Below are 17,243 nucleotides of genomic sequence, written 5' to 3' on the forward strand. Positions count from 1 at the left end.
TAGAAAAACATAGGATTCCAATATCTAGGCAATATTCCATCAGAGTATCACCAGCATCTGTAGTATCATTGGATTATCACAAAACCACAATGTTGGGTAAGATGGAATTTGGACTGAATTTTTGCATCAGTTAATCAAAAAGTTACTTTATTTGTTCTGGCTCAGCTAATTATTAATTTCGTCAAACCATGCCACAAGCTGCATGCATATGGAGTATCATTGGATTATCACACAACCACAATGCTTGGATAGTTAGAAATTGGATGGTGCATTTGCATCATAGTTACAAAAAAGTTTTTTTTGTTCTAGCTCTGCAAATTTCTGAAAGTAAACTGAGAAAAGGATAATAGACTATAAGGGAATGGCTATTGGCGAAGGACACAAAAACATTTACAAGAACACACACACACAGCAGCAAACTAAATAGACTTACAGGTTGAAAACAATGAAATGCAGGAACTTTGATGCCTACATTTCAGTTTTGCATTTAGAAATCAATATAGCCTGTAGCTTTTATTCAGCTTGCCTAATTTCTGTATTACATTAGGAGTTCCTCCTATTTTGAGAACAACTGGAAATATGGACGTGGATAGAAAAGACCGATTGCCATTTTTTCAGGTGCAGTAAATAACAAGTACTTGGAGGAATCTATCTAGTATAAAATTGATGCTAACACGTGCAAATAGAAGGAAATTACCACTACTTTTACCTTCTATCCATTGCACAATCTCTGAAGGAGTGATACTTTGTAAGCAGAATGCAAAGAAAACAAATGTTCCTACCTGCTACCTGGTGAACTGAACTATAAAAGAAAAGAAGTAAACTGAGCTAACAGGCAAAACGAACAGATTCCATAGGACTTGAGCAAAATAGTGAAAATGTAAGAATTGATGTAGTGGAGGTGGGCATAGCTGATGAGCAGTCTAGTGAATCTATCAAAATGTACAGTGATAATAAAGAGTAAGAATTGACCTTACAAAACCAAACCATTTTTTGAATCACAATTTTCCTTTGCCAGAAGCAGCACTTGTGCACCACTGGACGGCTACTGAGTAACCAGCAGACATATGTACGAAAGAGTTCTCCTTTTGAATTATAGTTATAACAAAGCACAGTCACAACAATAAACAAATGGAGGATAGTGCTCTCATATATGATGGCAAGAAAATAGTTGAATCAAAGTTAGCAGATGTGCAGAGTGGCTGAGACCAATTGCTAAATCAAAGTGTTGGGAGTCAAACTAAATCGATTTCACCTTTAATCAGCTCTTGAGAGCAGCAACGCTACAAGATAGAAGTATCCCCTTTACAAACTGGCATGACAATTTAAATTGGAGGTTACATCCTGCAGGCTAAGTGCTTCAATAAATTACCCTTACAAAAAAAAATCTTTGTTCTGGCTCTATAAATTTCTGAAAGTACACTGAGAAAAGAATAACAAAATATAAGGGAATGGCTATAGGCAAAGGACCCAGACGCATGCGAGCAATGTGTTTAGAGCAATTCGTTTAGGAAAAAACATGTGAATTTGAGCTCAGCAGTCAAGTGTAATTGAATAAATACTTTAAGCATCGGTTAGAAATTTGCACAGCTTTGCAACATTTAAAGGCCAGGAGATTTCACAAGCGGGTGGCTACTGGGTCTTCTAGTCATCCCCAGGCATAGAAGGTATAGGTTGTCAGGCGGGTGCCCTACCAGTCCTCGGGTGGGCATTCATTTCGACAGCCTCAGCAGACCTTTCAGGCTCCTTCCACTCAGTATCGTGCACCTACCCAGCAGGTGCAACACCAGCAGCCCTAGGGACAGTAGGTCCCACCTCATCTAGGACAGAGGAACAAGCCTGGTGCTTGTTTCAAGTGTGGCAAGGAAGGTCACTATGCCCGAGAGTGTCCACAAAACCAGCCAGCCCAGTCTTCTCAGCCATCAGCTAACTCCAGGCTAATCAAGCGGACCGTTATCAAGAAGAAGGTGCTAGTCAGCCGATCTGGACAGGTTAATTTCATGGCGACTGAGGAAATATTGCAAAATGAACCAGTGATGGCTGGTGTTGGGTTTATAAACCCGAGGTCCCTCATAGACCGGCTTTCCCGCAAAGGCTCAGCCCAAGCAGACAGCGCGCAACTCATGGACCGGCCCAAGAGTCTAAAATAACAGGCTAGAAGGGCGGTCCAGTCACCGATCGGAAGGTCTGGCCGAGGAGGAACAGCGCCCGCTTGTCGACTCCGACCCACCTCTCCGACCAGAGTGCTCACTTCGGTCTCCAGCCGCCTCCGGATGGTCTCTCTGACCGAAAGGCCTGGCAAAGCACTACCTCTGACTCCGACCCCACGTCTCCGACCGGGGTATGCAAAGACCCTGCTCACTGCTCTTCTCCGACTGGCGCAACCAGAGCCGACTGGGACCAACCGACCGGGGATGCCTGCCCGGAAAGGACCAGGGAACGAACAGAGAAAGCAAGGCAAGGCACTCAAGTCAAACCATGATACCAGGGACCGTACCCTATCACCTACACGAATAGTACTATGCAATCACCCTAACACAAACAGTATTGTAGGCGCCAACATTTTCCTCTATAGTATTGTGGGCGCCGTTAACTCCCATACGGTAAGGCCCCCCACATGCCTCTAGGCATGGACAGTGTTGTGGGCGCTGGGATTTACCACATTGAGTGAACATGGTGAAACGCCTCACATGCCTCTAGGCATCAACAGTATATGCAGGTGCCGACATCTGTCATACCCAAAACAAGACGACATAACCTCCCACAACAACCAACATCCAACAGTGTTGTGGACGCCTACCATCCTCCTGTACCCGTCGGCGTGGGCAACAAGACTTAGAAGCATACGAACTCTCTCCCTCTCACTTGTAAGGCCATCCCCTTCATCTATAAAAGGGGATGCGCTCTCTCCCAAGAGACTCAGTTGATTCAAGTTCATACAAGCTAATCCAGATCAATCAACTTCAATAGCTCACAACCATAGAACCGCCAGGTTTGGACCTCAAGCACACGCTTGAACACTTTGCTCATAGAGGGGCTCCTGTCGCTCTCGACCATTCCGACCGGATCCGACCGGACCACTCGCGCACTCCATCTTTCTCATTCTCGTTTGTAACTCCACTGCAAACTTCGAGCACCTAGGCTCAGGAATAAAGTCACCGACCGACTCAAACTGGATGTACGGCATGTTGTCTAAACCAGTATAAACCCTATATCATTGAGTGCTAGGCCACCTCCGATCACAATGTGCGATAAAACTACAAATATTTACTTGTTGATCACTTTCTGTACCGACAGTTGGTGCCATCCGTGGGGACACACTGTACATTCAACACTTTTTGGTCATCGGATGGCCTACTTTTACGCCACCCTCGCCATGGCGGGCTCAGGCGATATGGTTCGTTTTGGCTCGCTCAAGTTTCCCGCTCCCCCACCGGTTGGGATGAAGGTTCCACCCATCTTCGAGCCATCCTAGGCCTTCCTCTTTGGAAGTCTGGACTTCGTCGCCAACCGGCTCGGCGTACTACACCTCCGCGAGGAGGCTCACGTCCCGGCACCCGTTGGAGGGGTGCCCTCCATCGACTCTGCGACGCACGACTTCGACGACACGACATCTGCACTTCATTCTGAGCAAACTCTCTACTCAAGCCCCGCTGTGAGTAACGTATATGCTGTTATTTACTTACTATTCTCTATATTCCGCCAATTACCTAGAGGAACCCCGTTGTCCCCGACGCGACCGCCATACGACCGGTTCCCCTACGGCCTCACATCTTCCGTGGACACATACGCCCAGGGGCTCCGAAGGATGCCAACGCCGCCCCCTCTCGCATCCAAATTCATGGAAATGCCTAGCCACTGTCTGTCCTGGGAGTGCGCTATGGCGGACGCTCTGAGACACCCAACGGTGGAAGCAGAGTCCTAATAGACTCACACCTCACCGGACTCTCATGCGGAGACCCCTGAGCTCACATGGAAGCACGGTGAGGCCATACGACAACAGTGGTTGCATCAGCCACCGACTGCGCTAGCGCGCTCGGCGCACCACACTATGCCCCATGCATATAGACCGATGAGCGGCGCCCAGGGTCGCGCCCGTCAGGTCCAGCGCAACACCATGGATAGGGGGAATGATCCCCCACAGTTCGCTCGGGCCAGTCAGAACATCGCCGCCGCAGTAATGCTTCTGTGCGGCCTGTCCGAGCCAAACGACCCTCATGAATAGGCGATCCACTGGAACCTTCGAGCACTAGTGGAGACCATCGCTGTGCAACAGGTGGAGAGCTTCGTATCACGACACCAACTCACGACCTCAATGCACACCAGGGGAATAGGGACTCAGCGGATGGGTCGCTCCACCCGATCACCACGACGGCCGTCGAGCGCGGCATAGGAGGCCGCATTCGCACCTCGCCTTGACATGATGACCGCTCCGTATCGACCGCCTGTCTACGCGCGGCTCGAGCCAAACCAAGACACACGCAACAACAACCGGAGTCCTAGCCCTGATGGCCTGGGACCACGAACCTATGTCCAAAACCTCCAGCAAGCGCCGCTCCCGCCGCGCTCCAATGGAGGCCGGGGGAAAGATAAGGCCAAGCACCAGGATCAGGACGAGGGCCCCTCCACGTAGAGGGGGAAAAAGAACATAAATGATCACTGCCAACCGGCCAACTCCACGTTGGATGCCACGACTGATCACGCGGGCATACGGCCCCAGTAGGACCCTCCAGGCCACTTCCATGAGCTCATGGAGAGCCCGTGCACCAACCACGACTACCCCGTCAAACACCTCTACAAGGACTGCCAGCTCCTCGAGTGTCTTCTGCGGCAGGCTGGCAGGCCAAAGGAAGAAAAAAGCGAAGAAGCAGCGACTGAGAAAGGGGGCGTAGCGAGCGAGGATCTAGATGACTGAAGGTTGAAGTGATCCGACTGGACACCTACCGACTGAAGGACAACAACGATGACATTTTCTCCAAATGCTTGGAACAGCTATGTTGTTTTTCTTTCCCTAAGTTTCAGTCTTACTATTATTTACTTAGCGTATGCTCCTAGAAAAGCACCCCGACCCAAACACTTTTTGGCCCGGGGCGCTCGGGGGCTCCATTAGGGTGCACTACTACCTCTCTATTTTGTTTACTATCATATGGTGAAATTCCTTCCTACCCAACCAAAAGGGGAGTTCGTTCCTTTAATTTCCCTTACGTAGCTTTGCTTTAAAACATTTCGACCGATTGCACCCCGCCTTTCCCTATGGTTACGAGCAGCTGAGCCTCACGGGCCACGCCTCGAGCTCCCAAGGTTGCAGCCTACACGACAAACGAGCAGGTATGAGAGAGAAAGAATAAAAACCAAAATGATGATAAGGGAAAACTAAGGAACAAAAGGGAACAAGCTTTCCCGAACAGAGTGACTCCATCACAGAAAACAAAACCAACTATAGTCATTAAGCTTATAGGAACATTTACATGGGGGCTCCCCCATAAACTAAAACTTTTTACATTCACTAAACTACTTATATTTTACAAGTTATTGGACTAGCTCGACGGCATCTGCTGTCGGTGCGACCGGCGAAGGCGTGGGCTGCTCACTCCTCAGTGGCACAATGTTCGGCTCGGTCAAAGCCAGGGTGACATCCACCTCCGACCTAGGCTCCGTGCCATCCGTAGGCTGGGCAATGTCCTCCCCACATATGCTTCTGGCCATGTCTTCACAATGGACATCCATCACCCATTGAGCAGAGACTTGCTCTGCCACTGACCTTGCATGCGGCAGCAAGCTCTCCCCGATCGATTGGATATCCTCCGTGCTCAAGCCTTCAGCATACCCACTATAGATAGTAGTGAAGTCTAGGTTCAGGTGGTGCGTCGCCACCGAAGTCAGCACCCTCGACGCCCCATAGAATAGTCCACTCATGATAAGGTCCCGAACCACATCCGGGACCTCCGCCAGTTGGACGGTGGGCGCGCTAGTGCTTGGCACCAACCTGAAGACTTCCGAGACGATGAGCTAGGCAACGTTGCGGATCTGGTAAAGTTCCCCCTTGAGAGCACGATGCTCTTCATGGGACTTGGCCAACTCCTCTGCATTATGGCTGAAGGTCGCCTTGATCGTCTCTAGGTCCTGCTCCAGCGTCTTCACCCTTCTGCCCAGCTCTGAAAGAAGGGCGGCAAGCTCAGAAACAGGCTAAAGGAAAAAACCAACACGACGGAAAATAGAAAAGGTACGTACCAACGTGGAAGTTCTCAAGGATGGAGAATTCCTCCACCTATTGAGTCACCTACGCGCATAGCCGGGCGTTCGCCTCCTCTGTCCCTATCACCCAGCCCTGAAGTGCAAGCACCTCCTGGTTCGCCTCCGATCGGGCCTTTTGCTCTGACTACAGGGCCCTCCACGCAACCTCTAGGGCCCTCCGCTCCAACACCAAAGTGCTCCGCACCGACTATGGGGGTATGGCCCCCATTATCCACAAGACAAGACATGGGCCGCACCATCAGAGGTGGCCCAGCCCACAAGATCAAGGCATGCACGATGCTGCTCGGCGTGCACCACAGGATATTGTATAGTACCAAATAGGCTACTTTCCTTATAACCCTACCCCTCTAGAGTATATAAGGAGAGGTAGGAGTCCCCTAGTGGACATGATCCATACATCTCAATGTAATACATCAGAACACAAGATGTAGGTATTACGTCATACTGACGGCCGAACCTATCTAAATCTCATGTCTTGATGCTTGTATTACCATCTCACTCCTGATCTCACTCACCTGGCAGTTGTGCCGGTCATCATCATCGATAGCTGTGGTAGAACCACCCAAATTATATGGCCCACATGCACCTGTGATTGTCCTAAAGACCTCTGACTACTCCACACGAGAGCCAGATAACTCTGGTAGTTTGTCGGGTGTCCTCGGGGAACCCTGAATCATCCACATTTTACAACTCATACATGATCAACATGAGTTATCACAACATTACAATATTTGTTACAAAAAATATCTTACATTGGAGTGTGGAAGACTTATAACATTACTTTACAAAACATGTTCAAGTAACAACTTAACTTAAGTTCCAAAAGATGAGTGGAACTATGGAAACAACTTAGATGAAGCATCTAGGGTAGAAGAGATGACCAGATCATGTCAAGCCCACCAACATGACCTCAATCAGTAGCACTAGTCAAAACCTACAATAGGGTTAACAAACCCTAAGTACTTGAGGATACTCAACAAGTCGTACCTGACCAAAAGAAAAAAACTCCAAGGACATGCTGGCTTAAAGGAAAGATAGAAGCAAGGAGTAACTTTTGCAGAAAAGATTACCACCAGTGGATCTTTACTTTCAATATTTAGCTTTGTATTAAGTGTATCCATAGTATCCAGTTTGCACCTAATCTAAATCAATCACTTCTTTAAGCATCTCAACTCATTTCTTCTCATATCGAAGTAACCATGTTTCATTGATTAACTGCGATGTAGATTGGGGGATCGAGTCTTCTTCTCCGAGAAGCACGGCGATTCGAATCGATTTGGCCCAGCTAGGGTTTTCTTACCACACGACATATGTAGGTCCTAGACCTACATATATCAACCTTCACTCGGATCCTCCAAAACATGAACCAGTCTACACTGCCCGAGAATACAGTACTCCACCGTCCTACATCATCCGTGATGTTTCCATAAGGTGGGTACACGCTACTCTCACCATCTCTCACTCCTAGTGCACAGTTAGCTTTTCACATAATGGAATAGCAGAGGTCTTAGGCTTACCAGAGTATGTGGCTAGTATTGCAAGGTCTTGAACACGATAGGTCTACAATGAACGGTCATCAATTGACATAGGCGGAGGACTACACTGAATCATTTCACGATGCAAGCTACCCGCCTGGTCTCAATTTAAACATTAACATTATCATTGTATTCTCATGATCCATTGACAGAGCTGAGAAGAGCAAGGTAAGCCTATTTCTCTTGAACGATGAAACCATCATTCGACTTCTAATGAAGTCTAAGCATTACTAAGCATAAGAGGTACTGACCTATTCATACTAGCAGGGTATAACTAAGGATAACTGATTATCAAGGTAATCATGCAGCAACAGTATTCGGCCAATTTCTAATTACTTAATGCACATCTCACAAGACTTAAAGTGTAATAAAGATTTGTAAATACTAGAGAAGGGTGGTATGCACTAGGGCTTACCTGCGTCGCAGAGAAGGTTAGATCCCACAGAAAGATCCAGTAGTCAGAATTGGCACCAACACCATGGGTGGATGGACCTCCTCCAAAACTTGATCAACATGAGTCTTCTCACTCTCGTATACACTACACATAACAAATGATGCTTGCTTTAACATGATAGACTACATGCCATGATGTATGATGGAAGACACACAAGTGCATAACAGAAGTCAATCAAAGTTAATTATCTTGAGTACAACTTTCCTTCACTAAGAACTAGGGTTATTTATTATAAAAGGCATTTTAGTTATTTAATCATCAAGTTAATTAGTTGTTTATCATGAAAGACATAACTTAACATGGATCAACAAAAGATTAACATATTGCCTAACTCATAATCATTATAAAGAAACTTATAAAACTAAACATTCAAATAAGGCATTTTAATTATTATTTAAACCAGTTGATTATGAGCATATCATGGAAATAATTAAGATACCATGGAATAGCAGGGGTTTTGGTGTTCCAAGGTCCACAATCAAAGTATGAAACACACCAAAGTCATTTTATGATTTATCCTAATTATTTTAGTAATTATTAATTAATAATTAAAGCATGTATTTAAGTGGATAAATTAAAATTATCAAAATAGTACCATAATTTTGATGAAGATAGGTATAAGCATGTAAAGCATACACAAAACGTTTCATGATTAAAGGTTAATTATTTTAGCCTATAAAAATCAAGGAAAGTGTATTTTTTAATTAAAAGAGGTAATTTTAAAGCATGCAAAAACTATTGATTTTCACCATTTCATATTTTTCATAGATAGAGCACATCATTAAGAGGCAACACAAATATTTTCATGATTTTATCATAGTACTATATTTTTCTATGAATTTAACAAGAATCAGCACATTTAAACATTTTTTGAAAAAGGGATAAATCAATTTCTGCACCAAAATTCTTTTCTCACCCATCCCTCATCTACCCACTGCCACTGACGCATGGGGCCAGGGTCAAACCCGACCCTGCCCGGCCTTGACCATGACTTGTCGACGGGTAAGCCGCGTAGCTCACCACCGGTGAGGTCTTCGGCGATAAGACTACTACCGACGAGCTAGGGAAGACCTCGCGCACACATCTACGCTATTGGTTGAATGCGTTAAGGCACGACTCGTGCGTAGCCACAGTGATGGCAGCTCGATGGCACACGGTACGATGGCGCGATGGTGGTCCGACCGCTACCGGCCCTGTCTAGCTCAGCTAAATCTCTACGGACAACCAAGAAGCTCACCGCGACTTGCATGACCCAAAGTTTGAAGCGGAGGTGGCGTGGATAGGCTTGCCGGCGGTGATGGTGGCGCAGACCGATAGCAAGATCGCGTTCTGGTGACTTCGGTGCGCTTCTGACAAAACAACAAGGCCAATGTGCATCAAGGAGTTAAGGCAAAGCTAAAACGATAAAAGAGAGGACGTGAGAGCAGCTGGAGATGGCTGGCCACGGCGAGCGTCCCACGGCGGTGCTCGGTGGATGGCGGCAGTGGTGACCGACGCTGAGAGCAACTCTGGTGGCTACAAGTGATGCGAGCAAGACAGGGGGATGCGCAAGGAGACAGAGAACTTGGCTATGAGGTGAATTGGGCAGGACTTTTACGACGATGATGAATTTCGCCGGTGGCAAGACGGATGGTGATGGAGCATAGAAAGGAAAAAGAGTGAGACAACCACCAGTGCTCAGTTTTTAATGGCGAGGTTGCAAACTATGGCTTCGCCAGCGCCTTCTCGAGCATGGCCACATGGACGGCCACACGTCAAGCGCTAGAAGCACCATAGAGGCAGCCAAACGGCTCATGGCGACAGCGAGGGGTAGGCAGGTAGCTATTGCCGATGATGCACTATTGCAGCCTGACAACCAAACTTCTTCCCCCATTATCGCTCGATTATAAATAGTAACTTGATTAACTCCTTTAAACAAAGTTGTTCCATGAACTGTGATCTCCATCTTCTATTAAGGGACCAACATCAAGAAATCATTAGTTTGAAAGATGTTGAATTTTGAAAATATGTAAGCCAAACTAAAAACCCTAGGTTCAGTTCAGAAACTAAAAATAGTTTTTGATTAAGCATGTTTAGGTAGTTAATTAATGATAACTAAACTCTTCAACCAATAACACAGTTTCAAAGTACAAACATCATGCTTTGAAATGGTACCAAAGTTGTACAACTTTTATCTATGAAAATTTATTTAACAATTCTCCAAAGATTAATCTTATTAACTGGATTTCAGGGATTGGCAAAAATGCTATTTGAGCAAGACAATATTAAATTCTATTTTTGAAACTCAACTTCAACATGTTTGACTTAGAAACATCATCAAACTTTCATTCCACATGAAAGCACACACTTTATACTATGAAGTTTGTTTTAGCAAAATTTTAATTGTTTAAGCAAATTCACATATATAAATTCCCAAAGAACCTTAATTGAGATTATTGTTAACATTGATAACATTTCATATAACGTATAAAACACTACATATGCAACATATATATGCTATGAATGAAACATGGAATGCATTTATGCCACAATGCTTATGCATGATGATGATCATGGTCAAGGTTCTATTAAGTTCGTAACACCTAGGGTGTTACAATAGCCCCGCTTATCCTTGAAGCTACAATGTCGCCTCTTGTAGAACATGCAACAACATGGATTGTACGTTGATGACAAGGATAACTCATCCCACTAGACAAATGAGCCAATATGACGCGGTGGTGTGCCCTGCTCACTACTACAGTAACTTTAATGGAGGCAGGCCTTTTTGTTTAATGGAGGCGGGCAACGCAACCGCCTCCAATCAAATGTCATGGTTAATCTGAACCTATGGAGGTGGTTGCTTTGCCTGTCTCGGTTACTACTTATTAATGGAGGTCTGCTAGCTAGGTCCTGCCCTACAGATGAGGTCTACAGTGCGGCGAGGGCACCATTGTTCGACATTGGAGGATGGGTCTATGGCATGCTATCAGTGCCACCCGGTGTGGTCGTATACCTTGGTGGTGGTGGTGGAGCAGCTATGGCCTCCGCCATGGGAGCCTCAGCTACTATTGGAGTAGAGACCCCACATAAGCTCACATTTACATGGCTAGAGAGGCCTCGCCATTCGTAGCCACTTAAGCCCAAGTGCCCAACTAGTAGGCGTTCACCCCCATCTTGGCCCAGTAAGTCTTTGGACTGTCATGGCCCTGGCCATGGCTAGTAATATGAGTAGTTGGTAGGTGAGTGTTAAGGTCTGTGAGCCTATTTTATATTGGGCTTGGCTCATGTAGTGAACCTATATGTGCACTTGTGGATTGATTGGCAGGGATATCGAACATGAATAAAACAATCATCCCCTATCTCTACTAGTCTTCCTCCTCACATCTCTGCTTGAGACAGCATCGTCGTGCTCTGTTGCTGTGCGCGACGCCAGCAAAACCCTCTTGATATCAAGGATCATGACATGGACCTTCTGTAAATGACAAGGGTAGTGATCCTAAAAAACGATGGTAGAAATGATTCATGAGGAGCTCACCTCACACTCATGATGACCTGGTGACCTTGCCTCGTTAGTCTACAGGTGCCCATGCCCCAATAGCCCAACAAGAAACATTGGTTGAGTGACAACAACCACCTCCCTCGCTTTTCATCAGTCGGCGACAATAGGAACAGCACCGTAGTGGTAGAGAGTGCTGATAGAACTGTAAGATCAACTAGGCATAGATCTAGTAGGTACAACCTTTCTATTCATAATAAAAAAATGTAGATCATCCTAGTACATGAAGAAATAGAGTAACAGAGAGGAGAGGGTGGGAGGTGTGACATCATTGACCGTTGGAGGGTTTGGTGGAGGAGCTGGAGCCATCCATGGCGATGGTAGTGGTGTGGTTCGAGTTGGTGAAGGCGGTGATGATGTAGCAGTGAAGTCCGGTGGCAGCGAGGCAATGGAGCTTGCCATCACTGGCTATGCACCCTCTAGATCGGATTAGGGTCTGTTGGTGGGGCGACTATGGCTGCTCACGGTGAACCTCATGAAGAGAGCCACCAGCCCCCCCACCTCTATTTTTATAGCACAGTGTGATGGGGGCCCACCAACCATGTAGGGTTGAGAGCCCCTGATCAGGGCGCGGATCTAAGGGCCCAATTGGTCGTTGGGCCAATTGGTGGAGATCATCTAACATTCTCTCCCTTGATCTCACCTTATTACATCAATTCAACTTACTTACTTTATCTTGTTCCTATTCCATCATAGATCAGTGCATAGAGCATGCCTCATAGTCATGGCTAGTTGCTATTAGATTAAATAGCTACAATGCACATCTCTGTTTTGAAATAGATTCTTAATTAGGCCCTTATTGTCTAGGAATCATAGGCTTTCACATAAACCCATGCTGGCTAAGTGTTCTCTAAACACACTTTGTGGTAAGCCTTTTGTAAGCGGATCTGTGAGCATCTTTTTTGTTCTTATATGCTCAAGACTAATTATATGATCCCAGACTTTATCTTTCACAACATAATACTTTATGTCAATGTGTTTGGTAGCACCACTTAACTTATTGTTGTGAGCATAACATACTGCTGGATTATTATTGCAGTATAACTTAAGTGGCTTATGTATGTCGTCTACCATTTTCAACCTAGGCATGAATTTCTTTAGCCAATTCACCTACCCTATGGCCTCAAAACATGCAACAAACTGGGCATACATTGTGGATGATGTAGTGACGGTGTCGGTGCAGAAAGTTACAAACACGTAAATATTTATAGTTTTGCCGTACATTGTGATGAGATGTGGCCTAGCACTCAATGACACAGGATTTATACTAGTTCAGGCAACATGCCCTACATCTAGTTTGAGTCAGTCGGTGACTTTATTCCTGAGCCTAGGTGCTCGAAGTTTGCTATGGGGTTACAAATAGAAGAGAGTAAGATGGGGGGTGCAAGAGGTCTGGTCAGACTCTGGACTGAAGGGCCAAGAGTGATAGGAGCTCCTATGTGTGCCAAGTATTCGAGCATGTGCTCTATGTAGCTTTAGAGTGTCTAAAGCTAGCAGAGGGTGAATCAATCATTGGTTGTCCAAATTGATCCTGTGTGTTTGAATCATCGTCTGAGAGTCATCCTTATTGGGAGAGAGCGCATCCCCTTTTATAGATGAAGGGGGTGGCCTTATAGGTGAGAGAGAGAGTGTATGTATGCTACTAAGTCTTGTTGCCCATGCCGTTGGGTATAAGATGATTGTAGACGCCCACAATACTGTTTATGTTAGACGCATGTGGGAGGTTTTACCGTGTTCACCATGTATGGCAAATGATGGCACCCACAACACTGTTGATGCCTAGAGGCATGTGGGGGTTTTATTGCGTTCGCCTGGTATGGGAATTGATGGCGTCCACAACACTATAGGGCAAACATCGGTGCCCACAACACTGCTTGAGTTTGGACATGCCTGGAATGTGGCAGGGTACCCTTCTGACATGTCCTATCGGTACTGTCCTGCAGGTGTATAGGGTATGGTCCTTGGTATTGTGGTTGACTTGAGCATCCTGCCTTACTTGCTCTACTCATTTCCTAGGTCCTCACTGAGTGGGCGTCCCTAGTTGGTTGGTCTCAGTTGGCTCCGACTGCGCTAGTTGGAGAAGAGCTATAAGCAGAGGTTCAGTGCATCCTCGGTCAGAGACGTGGGTCAGAGTCAGAAGGGGCATTGGGTGGGCCTTTTGGTCGGAGAGGCGGGCCAGAGTCGGAAGTGAGCGATGTCCTTTTCTTGGCTAGGCCTTCTAGTCAAAGAGGGAGTTTGGGGTTGGAAGCGAGCGTCGTTCCTCCTTGGATAGGCCTTTCGATCAGAGAGGCGGGCCAAACTTGGAAGCGAACGTTGTCCTTTCCTTGGCCAGGCCTTCCAGTCGGAGAGGTGGGCCAGAGTCAGAAGCAAGCGTTGTCCTTTCCTTGGCCAGGCCTTTTGGTTAGAGAGGTGGGCCAGAGTCGGAAGCGAGCAACGTTCTTCATTGGCCAAGCCTTCCGGTCGAAGATTGAATAGCCCTTCTGGCCTGTTGTTAGGTTTTTGGGCTAGCCCAGGAGTTGTGCATCATTCGCAATGTCCTCTGTTGGGCTGAGCTTTTGTTGGGAAGCAGGTCCATGAGGGACTCCAGGTTTATGAACTCGATAGGAGCCCATGAGCCCCCAGGCGATTCAGGTAGAATCGTCCGGGGGATTTTTGTCTTGACAGCGGGTGCGCGCGAGCGCACCCGTGGGTGTAGCCCCTGAGCCCCTAGGCGATTTGGGTAGAATTGTCTAGATGGTTTTTCATGTTGCCAGCGGAGGAAATTTTTGTTTTGATAGTGGGTGCGCTCGAGCGCACCCACAGGTGTAGCCCCGAGCCGCTAGGCAATTCAGGTAGAATTGCCTAGGGGGTTTTGTCAGCGGGCGTGAGTGTGTGCACCTTGGTGGGTGTAGCCTCCTCTTTCCTATTTCTAACCCATCATTTCTAGGAGTGCGGTCCCAAGTGTTTGGTCGTGGCCGAGGGATTTGGGCGAGACAGAGTCATCAACCAAGGCGTCGGGCGTGCTGAGGGTTCTAGCGAGTTGGAGTCTTATCTAGCGTGCCGAGGGATCGAGCGAGTTAGAGTTGTGGATCTAGGTATCAGGCATGCCAAGGGATCGAGCAAGTCAGAGTCATGGAGCCAAGCATCAAGGGCACCGAGGGATCGGGAGAGTCAGAGTCATGGATCCAGGCGTCGGGTGCACCAAGGGATTAGGCGACTCAGAGTCATAGATCCAGGCATCGGGCGTGCTGAGGGATCGAGTGAATTGGAGTCATGGATCCAGGTGTCGGGCATGTCGAGGGATCTAGCGAATCAGAGTCGTGGATCTAGGCGTAGCCGAGGTCGTGCCAAGGTGTTGGGTGTCCCAAGCCTCTGAGGCCCGTTGGGCTTGGAAGGGGTTGGTTGAGTTTCATGCGTTACCCTATCTATGGTTTCTGCAAACGGAGGGGCTGAGCTAACGTCACTTGCCTCGATGGCTCGAGTGACGTGCTCGGTGAGCTCGCTAACGGGCACGTTCGAGTGAAATCTGGGTTTGTCGTTCATGATGGGGTTGGCATAGCCCTCATGTGGCATTCCACTGCTCCTTAACCCACAACCCGGCAGATGCCTAGGTCATTCCAAAGACTGACCTAGGTGGCTCGCTAGCCTCCGATCGATGGAGATTCTGTGGGCATGGCTCGAGGTTAAGATCGAACGAGAAGGTTGAGATGACCCTGTCTGCTTTGGAGTAGACTAGGTGAGGGCCACTGGGGCTCATCTATGTTTTCTCCTATGGATCTATTTGACATGAGGTGGCCTCAAGCCCTTTGTGGGCCAGCCTTCGAACCCTAGTCGATCATTGCTCATGTTGAATGAGGCAACTGCCGCTTCATGACGTAACATGGAGCGCTATGATGCTTTTAACTACATATGTGATGCTTCGGATGTATAAGATGAATGAATGCGTGCATGGATGAATGTGTGAATACATGTATGAGAATGGATGAATGAATGTTTATGCATTTAGAAAATCAAATAAAGCAAGGGGGATTGGTATAGTTACCTTAACGACTCGACTGATAGGCTTGAGGAGTTTTTTTATCGGATATGTTCGAATGGGATCCATGCTCGTCATTCATGATAGAGTCATCATGGCCCACATGGGGTATCCCTCTGCTCCTTACCCATCTCTCAGTATTCATCTAAGCCAATTGATTGACTCAGGAGGCCCATTGGTCTCTCCTGGGCGGAGATCCCATTGTTGGGCCCTTCTAAGTCTTGCCTGGGAAGGAGGAAGGCCGCCTATGTGTAGTTGTGCCTTGTTTCCCATGCCCGGCGTGTGGTAGTGGTGGGATATGCCTAGGCCACATCTCATCTAACCAGGCACCATCTTGTTAGGTAGGGTGCATCCCATCGGTTAGGACGCGTCCCATCGCATCACATCCGCATTGAATGGGGGAAGGGAGAGGCTTTTTTGCCCCAATCCCTCACTTTTCCCCAACACCTATGCCTCCTCCTTAAATAGGGGAAGGGAGAGGGCTTTTGTCTCATTCCTTCACCTATTCCCCATCTGCCGCCTCTCCTTCTTCCTCCTTCTCGCCAAGAGCGTTCGTGTGTCGTGGTGGTTCCTAGGAGAAAAAAGGGGTAGAGCAAGGGAGAGGAGAAACTCATAGATCCATTTGTGAATCTAGAGCACAATGTCGAGCTAGAGGTCATCTTGTGTGAGCAAGTCAGGGTTGGCCGCCTTTGCCGAGAAGGGGGTGCCACCACCGAAGGAGGTGGCGCACTAGAGGGCTCCCATGGGGGAGGCTTTTCTACGACCTCGGGTCGGTGAGGTCATCTCCTTCCTCACCTTCCATGAGCACGGGCTAGGATACCCTGTGCACTAGTTCTTGGGCAGGCTCCTCAATGAGTGGGGCCTAGAGCTGTAGCACCTCAATCTAACTGGGGTGCTACATATCGCCGGCTTTGTCACTGTCTACAAGGCCTTCCTTGGGATGGAGCTACACATGGACTTCTTCTGATGGCTCTTCTTTGGGTGAGCCTTGTTGGAGGGGCACCCGCCTAGGACCATGTCGGTGGGGGGCTTCGCGTTGTAGAAGAATCTGAGTTCATCGAGCGCCTATCCCGCATACTCCCCATGCGACTCCAACCGGGGGTTGTACGGGGAGTGCTTCTACATTAGGAACCCAGTGGAGGTGCCATTCCCATCGTTCACCGTAGAAGGCCGGAGAGGTGGGATAGCTGACCATGGGGCCCTTCTAGCCAGTAGAATAAGCTAGAGATCATTGGGGTGCGGGTGTTCCACACCTTCTTCCACCATTGGGTCACCCCACTGGTGGAAAGGATGCGGCTGATGTGGATGTACACTAGCCCAATAGACCCTGACCGTGTGTCGCCGAAGGAGTTGGCGAAGGACAAAGTTTGGAGCCGACTCGACCGGGTGCTGTGACTGAGGCCCAAAGAGTCCCTCGATGGAAAGCCTAGAGCTCTTTATGCTTCGAAG

Source organism: Miscanthus floridulus, chromosome 1, assembly GCF_019320115.1.
Source record: "Miscanthus floridulus cultivar M001 chromosome 1, ASM1932011v1, whole genome shotgun sequence".
Taxonomy (NCBI): domain Eukaryota; kingdom Viridiplantae; phylum Streptophyta; class Magnoliopsida; order Poales; family Poaceae; genus Miscanthus; species Miscanthus floridulus.